This window comes from Mytilus californianus, unplaced genomic scaffold, assembly GCF_021869535.1.
Source record: "Mytilus californianus isolate M0D057914Y unplaced genomic scaffold, xbMytCali1.0.p SCAF_62, whole genome shotgun sequence".
NCBI lineage: Eukaryota > Metazoa > Mollusca > Bivalvia > Mytilida > Mytilidae > Mytilus > Mytilus californianus.
In genome coordinates, this window is record NW_026262715.1 from 201,997 (window position 1) to 211,466 (window position 9,470).

Genomic DNA, 9,470 nt, shown 5'->3' on the forward strand with positions numbered 1-9,470 from the left:
AACGATGTCAGTTATTTATCAGATCTACGATTCGAAGTTGATTAGCAAATGACCATCGCGTTAAATGGAAATATTTTTCATAATATATACAAAAGGCATAATGGTCCGGCTTTCTAGTTTTCTTTCTTTGTTTCAGAAATTTAAATTGTTACACCAGACATTGTAAAATTAAAAACAATGACTTGTTTCGTTCATTAATTATTCAATATTAGAGGATCGTTTTTTACTGGTAGTCCCGATTGATTGTTGGTTGCTTAATGCCCAATGGCAAATATTTCATGCTTGTTCAAAACGAGAAGTTAACCATTACTTCAATAGATAGGTATTACAATAGAGGCTGTCCGGGATGAAGGTCGGGACAATTTAGAATACCGCGGGAAAATGAGGGTATATTGAAGAGGGACAGAAATTTAGCATTGCAAAAGGCCACCTACGAACCCCTCAAAGAGTTGTTGCAAGGGTTCTTAACGTTCAAAGAGCGTTGCACTCTCTCTACAAGAGGCATCGGATTTAACGTCTTCATTCTGTCTGGACGTGGCTGCGTACTTGATACGTCCCTCTCAGCCAAACGGACATCACATCTTTCTTTAGTACTTGTGTCGTTAAGGTTGCATCTCTTATGCCATACTTTTTTCATTATATGAGTCGTAAGTCTCATTGACGTTTTTTCCGCATCTTCTTTTTTTTCGTTTGAGTACTGTGTCCTTGGCGAATATGACACACCTTTTATGTTTCTTTGTGTCGTTTAGTTACTGTCTCATTCACACATGTCACATCTTTTGTTTTATGTCCTTGGAGAAATGCATAATGACGTAGATTTTTTTAATATAATTAGTGCCGTTAGGGTACTTTCTCATTGACGTATATTTTCACATCTTTCATTTCGTTTACGTATGGTGTCATTGATGTATACCCCTTGGGCTTTCTTACCCTGACCTTCATTTTCGTTAGGACGTGAAATATTAATGGTTGGTTCAATAACGTCCATTGGTAAATATTAATTGTACAGTGGCAAAACTCTCCTTCATATTAAGGACCATACGAATAAGAAATTGATGTAATACGTATATTAAAGTCTACTGGAACGGACTGGAGGTGGGGTGGGGTTGTTGTTGATCTTATTTAGGCTATAAACTGGAGAATGGAAGTGATACATGAAAATTTTAAAGTTGTTCTATTTGCTAAACATCCGTATAGAATCTTTTTATTTCGAGGACAGAATAAAATGTAGAAAATACATATGATTAAAATTTAAATAATAATCTTTATTGCAAAAATCAAACCCCGACGGGATAAAATGCGAACATTGTATGTTCACAAGAAGCATACAACACATAAAAAAGTTCTAAACGAGTCAAGTTAATAGTATGTACATGAAACTACTTTTGTCGGTTTCCAAAAGCTGCTCTGAAATATATTGTGAGTTTTCACCAACCATCACAACCTAACCGTCAAATAGAAGTAAAGAAAGAACAACAATTTTTGGGTCTAAGCAAAATTTCTCTACCATTTCATAAACATAATTGTTTTGTTGTCGTACATACAATTTAAGCGGTGATAATATAACGCATACACATAAAAATATACTTAAATAAAATCGGAATACGGAATAACTTATAAGAAAGCAAGATAGTAATTTTGTAAAATGAATCATAATTGGTTAAATTGAATTTGTATTTGGTAGATAGCACACAAACAAATAAAATCCATTTAGAATGACTCAATGCAAAAACACATCCGAATTCGAATGAAATAATTTAAGTTCATTTATGCAAGTTTCTTTATCACGTAAAAAAAAAAAGATTTCCGTTATCTCTATTACAAACAAGCAGAATATTTTCTTGCATGATAAAATTAATTCCAAACGGCGAATTCAATACATTTGATTAAGTAAGATTTTTTTATCTAGATGAAAACGCCTGATAACATTTTTCTGGATAACATCCTTCTCATAAAAGTGTGAATTATATATAAAAGATAAAGAGCATGTACATTTATGACATTGTTTATTACTCGGAATTTTTTTTTGATTTTCCATATTGAATTATATAGAACAATTGAATGTTCACATGTTTTAAAAATGCAGAAAACATAATATTCGAACCACATTATTCAAATACAACAGCCTAGATGATCCAAGTTACATTTTCAAAATTAATCATAATCTTTCCGTAATTTTGTTTTCAATGGAAATTTAACTTGATGTAGGATACACAGTTATTGGAACACAGTCATATCAGTCTGTATGGTGTTAGACCATATGTTATTTGTACTCGATTAACATCAATTTAAACCAAAAAAAAACTGTCATCAAATTAAGAAATAAACACATTGATAAACTTAAAAAATGTGATATAGTTTGGTATGAATAAAATAATTAATTGGTTTATCTGTTGGTTGTGTATCGTACAGTGGCAAATATATTATACATGTTCAGGATGAGAACAAATAAACGATGTATATATCTGAATTAATTGTATTTAAAATGTACATGTAAGACTACCGGGTTAAAAAAAGCAGATGGATTGGCAAATGAAGGAAAAAGACAGCATCCCAACGAAAAAATACAATTTTAAATTTGTAAAGATTATATTTACAACCTACACATCCGTAAAGAGAATGTCTGTATTTCCAACAACAAAAATAACTACGAATTTCCTCTTAAACAATTTATATGCGGTTTTGAAAGATGTGATGATATATAACTTGCATTATAATTTTTTTCTCCAACTATCAAACCCTAAATTGACGTGAATCAAAGAACAACATGTCTTTGTAACATTTCTCTAAATTTCAATATAAAGTTGATGTGTTGTCACAACATGTCTTTGTAACATTTCTCTAAATTTCAATATAAAGTTGATGTGTTGTCACAACATGTCTTTGTAACATTTCTCTAAATTTCAATATAAAGTTGATGTGTTGTCACAACATGTCTTTGTAACATTTCTCCAAATTTCAATATAAAGTTGATGTGTTGTCACAACATGTCTTTGTAACATTTCTCTAAATTTCAATTTAAAGTTGATGTGTTGTCACACATTTAAATAAAAAGAGTTAATCACAAAAAACATGAACATAATAAAATTGTTAATATTGTCCTTACTTTGAATACAGAATACAACTGTACAGATCATGACAATCAGTAATTGATAGTATAGAAAATAAAGAAAAGTTATTTTGAATGACAAAATGCAAAAACAGACCCGAGTCCGAATAAACTCATTGTCTGAAAGAATTATTCATGTTTATTTATGTTGGTTTCCTTTTCACGTCAAAAAGAAAAACCTTTCCGTCATAATGATTAAAAACAAGCAGAATATTTTCTTGTTTGTCAAAATAAATTCCCCACGACTTGTTCAATCCATCTGATTTAGTAAGAAGTTCTCTATGATGTTTACCATCGTCAGATATAACTAGTACAGAGTTGGTGAGATAACTAGTCACAAAAACATTCCCCTCATCATCTGTTGTCACCCAACGTAAATCTTGAAATTCATCCTTTTTAAACTTCCAAATTAGTTTTCCATCTAACGAGCAGCAGTATAATGATGTATGGTCTATACAAACCAACCTGTCTCTGTCTACTGTAATGTCGTAGATAGGGTCTGAAGGTAAAGGTATAGTACGTATTACTTTACCTGTCAGGTCCATCACATGTATTATACTCCTATCAATAACAACGTACAGGTTATTATCATTATATGATATTCCGTAGCAGTAACGACTGGTGTTGATTGTACTGGTGACAGAACCTGTAGATATATTTATTATCAGTATGATATTGTCATCTATACAGGATACTGCTACAGTATTAATATTTACCACTGTCATATATATTGGTTTATAGGACAGAGGATTGTGATGGATATCAGTACCGTCTGAATTACAAATAATAAGTCGCTCATTCCTGTAGTCGGTAAACACTAATGTATTGTCTGTTTTGATACAGCTATTAATGTTCAGATATTCATTCTTTGACTTTTGGATATTAATCTGTTGACGCAAATTGACAGAATCAGGAAGGTTGGTTTCGACAGATGTTTGGTCCTGAGCTTCTATTTTTGGTTCATTTTCTGAAATAAATAATCAAGTATCGAGTTGGTTAATTCAACAATTTATTGCTTAATCTAAAATGTAGTTTACCGCTCAAAGGGTTTAGAGTTTCTTTTGTTTTGCACACTCTATATGAGGTATTGAATTTTTCACTCTCGGATGTTATTTATTTTTATAAGTGTTATATTCACTTTCAAGTTTGAAAGCTCGTTAAAGCTCTAATTCGAGCTTAGCATAATCGAGAACAGCATATAATCCAAGGAAAATCGGAAAAAAATGTAAAAATGACAGAGATGGAAAAACAGATATGTGTAGAGCATAGGCGTGTACTGGATACACCAATGCAGTGGGAGAAGATATTTGTTTGACCCAAGAATTGTAAATCTGTGTGTATTTTAACACAAATATATGTATATGCTTCCTTTGTCCTAATCACGAGGAGAAAAAAAGGTTGGTGGTCTTTCTATATGAAAGTTTTACATAGACGTTTCGCTGAAATAGGTGCCTCTTAGATGTGTCAAATATATCAGTGGGTTGCAATTCCACCAAGGTAAAATGTAAATGAGTTGGTTATTTTTATCTTTCGATTGAATATCTGTATGCTTGTTTTTTTTCTGTTTTTAAATCAAATTCAGATGAATGTACTGATAATTATATAAAAAGTAAAATCACAATAAAATATTTAAATATATGAACGGGTAATAAGTTTGTCATGAAATATGTTCAAGGGTCGTGATTACGTACAAATTGATGAAACAAAGAAAACCAAAATGACATATAGACACGCAATATGAATGATTTTTGGTTACTTAACGTCCAGTGACAAATATTTCATGCATGTTATTGACGAGAATTAACAATACATACAATAGGTAGGTCCTGTAACAGAGGTCATCCTGGTTGATTCGGACTGCCACGGGAAAATGAGGATATCTTGGATAGGGACAGACATTTTGCCTTGCAACAGGCCATATACTGACCCCGCAAATCGTTGTTGCAAAGGTTCTTAACGTTTAAAGAGCGTGGCAATCTCTTTACACGAGGCATTTAACGTCCCCATTCTGATCGGACGTGACTGCAAACTTGTTACTTCCGCAAAGTCACACGGACGTCCCGTTTTGGCGAGGGTTTTACTGCTGGTCGGAGGAAGACCAATGGTGACCATATTTATATTCCCCAATCACCCTTTTTGGGGAAGGGGGTTGTGAGTTGTAAAGAAAACAAACATCCGAATTTAATCGGTCAAAATAATTAAAGTAGAAAAACATCGGAGATGTTGGCTAGTAGAGCGGGTTTAAATTGTCTTACTTTACAGTACTTGCATTTTAAAGGTATTCTTAATTTGTTCTCGTCTTGAACATGAACGAAACATTTGCCAATGAAGGTAAAGCAAACAACAGTTAATCGATCTTTAATGAGCTTACAATTCAGAAAACATGTGTCTCTGCGGATTGTGGTGGCCGATGTTTAGTTTCATTGAAAAATATTTTAAAAAATATTCTTCATGAATTAAACTATGTTTTTGTTTGGTTTTTTTTTTTATAATAGGAGGAAAATGAATATTATATTTATGTACATCTTAGTACATGATGTATTTCGGTTTGACAAACATCTGGTATGTAGCAAGTTTTGCAAGAAAGCCCCCTACTAACCGCACAAATCTCTTTGTTTAAGAAGCAAGGTTTCGCCTCAAGAGGCTTCGCGTATTTCTGTGGGATGTCAACATGCGCATTTACGTCAGATCAGAATTGAGAAGTTGAATATTATGTATGGTAATGACACGGTTTCTGCAGCTTCCAATTACAACATTTGTGGAGTTGCCTATTCGAAGCAAAATTGTTGACCATATATGAGGCTGTCAAGATTCAGAATACTCTTTACTTTCATACCAGTCGAAGACTTAAATGTAATATCACTAATATACCTAAACAACAGGGATGAATGGGTCATATAAATATTGTCCCTGGTATCCCGATCGGCAGTAACATCTTTATCAAAGTGGGGCGTCTGTTTGGTTGTGTGGGATGTTTAACTACGCAATCCCGTCCAATGTCATGTTCTCTGCTCGTTAAAGAACCATTGGAACACCTCATTGGAGGATCAAGAGTTAGCATGTTGCAAGGTTAAATGTCGACCCTCTATCCAGCATACCCTCATTTCCATTGACAGTCCAAATTTCTTCGACTCGGGAGGCCTTACTGACAGAACCTACATATTGCATTAATTGTTGATAGTGTATCTTCCTGAATATGCATGAAATATTTTCCCCTGAACGTTAAGCAATTAAAACTCGAGCAATCAATCAATATTATAATACCTTTCCCTACCATACATGCCGTTTTGATTTTTTTTACTTTTTGATTCCGGTAATCAGCGACCAATGAATCATATATTTGACCCACCAAGACATTCCAAGGGTTATGTAAGTTAATCGTCATTTTGCGAAAAACTTCGTTAACTATTAAATTAACTTCAATTTTCTATTGGTACACGTGTTTATCTCTATTCTGAACTTAGAGAAAAATAATAAAAATGTCGTTTGATTGCAAATGAAACAACTCTCTTTCAGAAACCAAATGACATAGAAATAAACAGCTACCTGTCACCGTTCTGCCTTCAACAGGGGGTAAAACCCATACGACATCAAAGAAACATGTATGAAAGATCAGTTTAAGTAAAGCGTCAGTTAAGCTGTACAGGATGTACAAGTACACAGCCACATCCGGTCAGAATAGGAACGTTTAATCCGATGCCTCGTGTATAGAGTGCCACGCTCTCTTCACGTGTAAAACCCTTGCAATAACTCTTTAAGGGGTCCTGTTGCAAGGCAAAATTTTGTCCCTGTGTAATAAACCCTCATTGCACAATGGCAGTCTAAATTTCTCCCCGACCTTCATCCCGGACGTCTTTTATTACAGGACCTTGCTATTGTTTTCATTGATATATTGATCTCGTACTGAACATACATGAAATATTTGCCACTGAACGTTAAACAGCTAATAAACAATCAATCGAATTAGGCTTTGCCCGAGTGAGTTGGAACCTTTTCTTCTTAAAAAAAATCATAATTGATCAAGGTGGAATTGAAACATTGCCGACTGAGCTCGGGGATTAAACAGATCACCCTGCAGCACTGGTATTAATCCAGTGCAGGTAAATGAAAATAACACTTTACCAATGTCTTGTCTCGGAAGTGTTTTTCTTGATTTTTATTAATCAGGAAATCTCAAACTGTAACATTGAGTTTAGTTTTGGCGTTACTTTTGATTCCTCTTCGTTTTATCAACCCTTCAACATTTTATTTAAATGTTATTGATATCCTGGGATGTAAAGATATGTTGAAACGTTAGGGAATTTATCACCAAAAGACCATAAAAAGACCAAATTTATCTACATCTACATCAGTAATTTCATCTTTGCTTCAGGTAGTGGGAAGCTTTATTTTGTTAGTAATTTCTTAATTCATCATAAATCATGAAATTAGAAACGTTTATACATATATATCCCTAAATTCACATCTGTATTATTTCAACCGCTTCAAGGAGAATGTTACGATTGATCGATTGTTGGTTGCTAACGTCCAGTATCAAATATTTCATGCTTGTTCAGGACGAGGACAAAATAACAGTAAATACAATATACAGGTGCTGTAATAGAGGACATCCGGGATGAAGGTTGTGAAAATTTAGACTGCCACTGCAAATTGAGGGTTAGTTGGATAGGGCAGACATTTTTCCTTGTAAGAGGCCACCTATAGACTCATCAAAGAATTGTTATTAGGGTTCTCTTAACGTGGAAAAAGCGTGGCACTCTCTTTACACGAGAAATTGGATTTAACGTGACGTGGCTGCGTACTTGTACATCCTACTCAGCCAAACGGTCGCCCCAGTGTGCCAAGGGTTTTCCTGCCGGTCGGGAGAAGACCTGTAGTGGCCATATTTCTATTCCCCTGTCACCTTGGGGATGAAATTGTATGATAAGGCCACTTTACCACCTTTAATTCCTACTTATAACAATCATCAGATGTTCAAATGGACATCAGTATTTGCTTTTTGAAAAGGTGTCATTTATATTTGCATTACGAGTCTAAAACTTTTTACATGTAAAAAAAACTGCAATAAATACCCTACTCTTGATCTTGTCGTTAATAAATTGATATGAGAAACAGTAGAACGACATGTTGCAACTAATTGTATTTTACAAAGATGTTATGTTTGTATAACATCTTTCTTAGTAAAGCTGTTATTCATATGTATAAATATATATTGACGAAAACCTGTGTGAAATGAGCATATCAGGTCAAATATGTTAAGTGTAGTTCCCGAGGGAATCATGAGCTCAGTAATCAGTACTTCGGTACTGACATGATTTATATCAAATTATCTAGAATTGACAGTTTATAAATCTTAAAATTATACAGAAACTAAGGATTCAACCCCCTCAGGCAAAGTTGGCCTTAGGATGGATTTGGCTATTTTTAGGTCCTTTTTGGTTAAAAGCTCTTCAACGTGTTCGGTCCTTATACATCCTTGGCTTTGAAATATTCGACTATGAGCGTTCCTGATGAAGTTAAATCCAGAAAAGCGCTTCGGACCTATAGCTGGGGGAAAGCTATATTTATGAATACAACATTAATTTGAAAAACTTTTAAAAAACTATGTTTAATTCTTCTGAATTAAGAAACGTCTCCTTTCTTTGTTGTTCCCTTTGCATAAAGAGGAATATTCTAAGGACAGGACTGAAGAGTTATATCGCCATTAATATATGATCTAGAAAAAATGAAACCGGTTAAAAGATAAATATACGAAAGGAAAATATGTAAACAATGATATTACTTGGATTATGGTCATCCTGCTTGGTAATCCGTGTCACCTGAAAAAAAATTAAAAAAAATTAAAAATAAACTGAAAAAAAGAAATAATAATTTAAAAAAAAACCTACATAATTACAATGTAGATAAACCTTTCATAATGTTCTACTGATTATAAAATAAGTATGATTATTGAAATACGTAACCTATTAGAAGGTTATGCGAAATTTAACCTGTAAGATATTTTTAAAGAATTACATATAAACTAGTTTCAGATATAGTACTTGCAATTGCAACCTTATGCGTTACCGTTTCAGTGATAGTCAGTAGTCGTCAATCCGTCACCGATCAATCAATCAATCAAGTTCACATCACCAATCCATTTAACTTATAAGGAGAATACTGATTGATCGTTGTTAGGGGTTAAACTCAGATTATTACAACAGCTGGGGGACTTTTTGACCACGAGGTTAGCATTAGCCCAGTAGCCAGTACCTTGGTATTTGCATGAAAACCACGAATATTATTTTGATTTAAATTGTTGTTATTAAATTTCGAAATCATCTTAAAGCAAGGAATGTATCTCCTTCGTGTATAGCTATGA

The 9,470-nt window shown here is 33.5% G+C and overlaps 1 long non-coding RNA gene across 1 annotated transcript; it reads right to left on the reverse strand.

Moving 5' to 3' along the window:
* Nucleotides 1-1,244: 1,244 nt before the first annotated feature.
* On the reverse strand, nt 1,245-8,921 carry LOC127707298 (uncharacterized). Its single transcript, XR_007984752.1, has 2 exons — nt 8,892-8,921; nt 1,245-4,076 (listed from the first exon to the last, which is right to left on the reverse strand). It is a non-coding gene; the product is annotated as an uncharacterized LOC127707298 (long non-coding RNA).
* Between the last annotated feature and the right edge of the window lie 549 nt (nt 8,922-9,470).